General features: G+C 37.5%; 1 protein-coding gene across 6 annotated transcripts in view; it reads right to left on the reverse strand.

Moving 5' to 3' along the window:
- The window catches only part of Cab39l (calcium binding protein 39 like), a 156594-nt gene that overhangs the window by 69889 nt on the left and 81478 nt on the right, over positions 1 to 5227 (reverse strand). Inside the window, exon 1 of one of the 6 annotated variants that reach the window (XM_023717292.1) lies at positions 544 to 565. The exons of the other annotated variants lie outside the window; for them this stretch is intronic. The gene's annotated coding sequence lies outside the window, so the exon portion shown is untranslated. Of the gene's footprint in view, positions 1 to 543; positions 566 to 5227 lie in introns of those variants that run through there. 6 annotated transcript variants of the gene reach the window in all.

Here is a 5227-nt window from a genome sequence, read left to right on the forward strand (position 1 = left end):
TGCTTAATTCAATGAGAAGAAAGAGGTGTACTAACAGTGTTTGGACAGAATATCCTGTCTGTTTCTTGTACTATGGATAACCACTAGGAAGATAACAATGTACAGTGTATTGACTATCAAAACTGTCCTATTAATCAGCTGTGAAACTGTCTCATTCATATTTATTTCTCAATAAAAAATAAATAAAAAAGAGAACAGTTTAAACAGTTTGTTAAAGTTTTCCATATTATTTCATTTCTGTGACAGTTGCTATCTGGCTATCCTTTTTATAATACAAAGTGAGAACTTTCCCTACCATGTTTGATAAATGTTGTATAGGTCCCATTGCCAAGAATGTGTTGTCTGAAATGCCCGTTTAGTTTTTGAAGATGGAACTCCACCTTTTACTTGGTTTTAAGTATATATGGAATGTTATAATAAGACACAGTAGTAGTGATGGTCAGACATGGAGATGGTAGGGAGACAAATATACATGTGAAATAAACTCAGTATTAAAAAAAAAACAGAACAGTAAATGGAAAACAAGAAAATTTCCAGGGTTACTTGACTCCTGTTTCTTCTGATGACATATCTATCTGTCTTCCTTCCCACAGAGAATGCAAAGATTATGGCCAGAGTGGGCCACACCTCTGGCTAGAATCAAAAGGATGAAACACAAGTGTTGGTGAGGATGCAGTTAAAAGGGAACTCTTGTATGTTGTTGAGGGTGTGTGTGTGTAAATCAGTACAACCATAAAGGAAAATGGTATGGAGGTTCCTCAAAAACTTAAAGTAGAAATACCAACTGATCCAGCAATCCCACTTTTGGGTGTGCATCCAAACAAGCTGGTATTAGTATGTTGAAAGGATACCTACATTTCCATACTTCATGCAGCATTACTCATAAAAGCCATGTAGGAAATCAGCCTAATGGACATCAGTGTACTTATGGATAAGAAAAATATGACATATCTACATAATAGAATACTATTCAGCCTTAAAAAGGGGGAGAAATCCTGTCACTTGTGACATCTTGGATGAAATCTGCAGGACATTATGCCAAGTGAAATAAACCAGGCATAGAAAGAAATACCACTGATCTCACTTACACATGGAATCTAAAGCAAGTGAAACTACAGGGTTGAATGATGGTTATCAGGCGCTGAGCAGGTGAGAAGGGAGGGAATGGGGGCTTTATAAGTGATTGGGTATAAAGTTTAAGACAGAAGGAATAGGTTTTGAGATCTGTTGCACTGCAGGATGACTACAGTAGATAATGCATTCCATGTTTTAAAATAACTAAGTAAATTTGAAATGTTTTACCATAACAATGGTAGGCAAATAATGGAAGAGATAGATCAATTACTTTGATTTAATCATTGCACATTGTATATGCATAACACAAGTTCACACTGTACCCTATAAGTGTATGCAATTATTTATAAAAATAATATTAATCCCTGGCATGCTGGTGCATGGCTATGATCCTAGTACTTGAGAGGCTCAGGTAGGAGGCCACCATGAGTTCAACGCCAGCCTGGGCTATATAATGAGACCCTGTCTCCAAAACAAACAAACTCCAAAAAATATTAATGTAATTTAATTTAATAGCTAATTTACATCAATATTTAATAAAACATTAAATTTTAAATAAATATTTAAACAGTTAATAAAATTTAAATGAAATATTTTGGGTTTTTTGTTGTTGTTTTTGGATTTTTTGTTGTTGTTGTTTTGGTGCCAAGGACCAAACCTAGGGCTTCCAGCTTGCTGGGCAAGTGTTCTACCACTGAGTTAAATCCCCAGTGGCCCCCTCCCTTTTATTTCATGTATTGGGTACAGGGTGTCACTACACAGTTAAGACTTACAGTGATTCTCCTGTTTTCAGCCTCCTCAGTGCTGGGATTACAGGCATGTGCCACCACACCTAATCTTGGTGGCCTGCTCAGCTGCCCAGGGGCAAGGTGAGTGTAAAATGTGATGCCTGGGATCAAACCTTGGTCCCTGCACTTGTTTAAGCAGGCACTTAGGCCACTGAGCTATCTCACAGGCCTTAAATGAAGTATTTTTTAAAGAATAATGTAATAACTTAAAAGCACAAAACTACTGATCTGGGCATGGTGGTTTAATGCCCAGATACTATAATCCCAGCTATTCAGGAGGCTGATGCAGGAGAATCCTAAGTCCCACCCCAGTCTGGGAAACACAGGGATATCTTGTCCCAAACTAAAATTTAAAAGGCCTGAGATGTGGAGCACATGCCTAACATGTGTTTAGCTCCTGGGTTCAACCTTAAGTACCACCAAAGGTGAGGGGGAGGGAGAGAGAGGGAGAAGAAGAGGAAGAGGAAGAGGAAGAGGAAGAGGAAGGAAAGAAAGAAAGGAAAGGAAAGGAAAGGAAAGGAAAGGAAAGGAAAGGAAAGGAAAGGAAAGGAAAGGAAAGGAAAAGAAAGGAAAGAGGGGGAGTATGTCAGCTGAAGCAGCCTCCTTGAATGCTTGCCATAAAGCATCCTACTGCCTCTATACCCCAATTTATTTACCTTTTCTCCAGGTACTAACTGTTTTTGATGGATTATTATTACTAATATTTCTGAAATACATATTTTTTTGCCTGTCTATGTGTATATTTGTAAGAGAGCTTCTCTAGGACAATGATTTCCACTTCTGTTCTTAAAACACAAAACCTGAACAATATGAAAATGTCAATCATTCCTACAATTTGTGATTTGATATAGTTCTGATCATTAGTCCAAAAAAGTTTTCAGTAAATGAACATTATTATAGTGTTGAGAGAGGGTCTTGCTATATAGTTCAGTCCAGCCTTTCTTGAACTCATTATGTAGCCCAGGCTGACCTAGAACTCATAGAAATCCTCCTGCCTCAGCCTCACAAGTACTGGGATCATAGACATGTGCCACCATGTCCAGGAATAAACTTAATTTTATCTTTAAATTTTTTTGTTTGTATGTTTTGTTGCTGGAAGTGAAGCCAGGGCCTTGCATGTGCTAAGCATAGATTCTAATACAGAGCTATACCTCCAGCCCAGTAATAAATTTTAGAAAGAAAAATTACCTTTCTAAGATAACAACACCATTCCTGGCTTGTAATTTTAGAAGTAGCAAAATAGATCACAAAGGAAAAGGCTGATAAATCAAAGAATGTACATGTGTGCAACAAATATCAAAACTGAATTTTTATAGGTAAAATAATAAGTAGATATGACAAAAAAGAATTGTATAATATGCACATTAAAGACAGAGAGCTAACATCATTATAAAAGTAGACTTCTTTGTCAAGCTTAGTATTACATAGTCATGATCCCAGCTACTTGGGAAAGCTGAGGTAGTGAGATCTCAAATTTGAGGCCAGCTTGGGCATTTTAGCAAGATCTTGTCTTGAATAAACAAGGGCTGATTAAGGAACTATAAATAAAAAAATAACAAAATTCCATCTCACTCTGGTGAGAATGGTTATCATCAAAAATACAAAAACCAATAAATGTAGGCAAGGGTGTAGAAGGAGGGGAGGCAAAGGCCATTTTTATGCTGTTGGTGGGAATGTAAATTAATATAGCTACTGTGGAAATTACTATGGACATTCATCAAAAAACTAAAAATGGAGTCACCACTTGACTGAGCTAGCAAACTGTTTGGCATATACCCCAAAGAACTGAAGTCAGCATACTATCGTACTGCATACCTATGTTCACTGCATCACAACACACAATAGCCAAGGTAGGGAACCATCCTAGGTGCCCATAAACAGATAACTGAAAAAGAAAATAAGGGATATATACATAATGAAGTATTATGCAGCCATAAGGAAGAATGAAATTTTGTCATTTGCAGAAAATGGATGACCTGGAGATCATCATGCTGAGCAGAGTAAGCCACACTCAGAAAGACAAATATCACACATACCCTCCCTAATATGTGAAATCTCAAAAAAGAAAATAGAAGGGAAGTAGGGTGTAGTGGCATACTTCTGTAATCGCAGCACTTGGGAGGCTGAGGCAGGAGGAGCACTGAGTGTTCGAGACCAATCTTGGCTACAAAGTGAGCTCAAGGCCAGCCTCAAAAAGACAAAAAAAAAAGTTTAGAAAGCAGACTATTATTAGTTAAGATGAAGGGAAAGGGGGGGGGAGATGTAAGGGTGGGCAATGAAGACATGATGTGATCCAAGTATGTTATATGCATGCACAGATCTTCCACAATAAAACCCCTTTATCTTCTAAAATATAACCAATATGCACTAATAAAAACAAAATAAAAAAAAAAAAAACAAAAACAGGGAAAAAATAGAAAGCATAAGGATGTAGCTCAGTGGTGGAGTGTTTGCCTAGTACGTGTTCCTGAGCTCAATCTCAGTATTGAGAGAAACAGAGACAGAGACAGAGACAGAGACAGAGACAGAGACAGAGACAGAGACAGAGACAGGGACAGGAAGAGAAGGGAGGGATGAGAGAGAGAGGGAAAAGAGAGAGTAAAGCTCTTTAATATGAACAAAAAACATTAAATAATACACTGGTAATGGAAAAATCACAAATTTATAAATAACAAACAGTAATGGTTTAAACATTCTCTGTAATTTAAAAGATATAGGGCCAGACAGATGGCTCAGTAGATTAAAGCGCCTGCTTAGGCAAGCACAGGGACTGGGGTTCTATCCCCAGCTTGCCATGCTGGCTCTGCCCCCAGGGCACGCTGAGATGGCAATTGAGACTGGGTGTGGAGATGCACGCACCTGTAATCCCAGCAGTTGGGAGGCTGAAAATAGAAGAATCACTACAAGTTTGATCTGTGTAGTAAGACCTTGTAGACCCTATATTAAATATATAAAAAAGAAGAAAAAGAAAGATGTAAACTCAAAGTGAAATACCATCTTCCCCATTATATAACAAAGCTATTTGTTATTGCTTTGACAAAATTCAACTTTGCTGACAATATAGTGCAACAAGTTTTCTCATTATGGACTGGTGGGAATATAAACTAGACAACACTTTGGCCGTATGGTTCTAGAACCCTAAAAAGTTTATAGCCTTAGAAGTAGCTCCACTTCTGGCAGTCTGTTTTAAGAAAATTAAAATAAAGAATTATCTTTATGTGTAAAAATATTTACTGCAATATTTATTTTAACAGTGAAAAACTGAGAACAGGGGCCAGGGAGATGGCTCAGTGGAATAAGTGCTTCCCTGGCAAGCGCAAGGGCCTGAGTTCAATCCCTGGTTCCGCAAAAAAAAAAAAAAAAAA

Source organism: Octodon degus, unplaced genomic scaffold (assembly GCF_000260255.1).
Source record: "Octodon degus isolate 3935 unplaced genomic scaffold, OctDeg1.0 scaffold00051, whole genome shotgun sequence".
Classification (NCBI taxonomy): Eukaryota; Metazoa; Chordata; class Mammalia; order Rodentia; family Octodontidae; genus Octodon; species Octodon degus.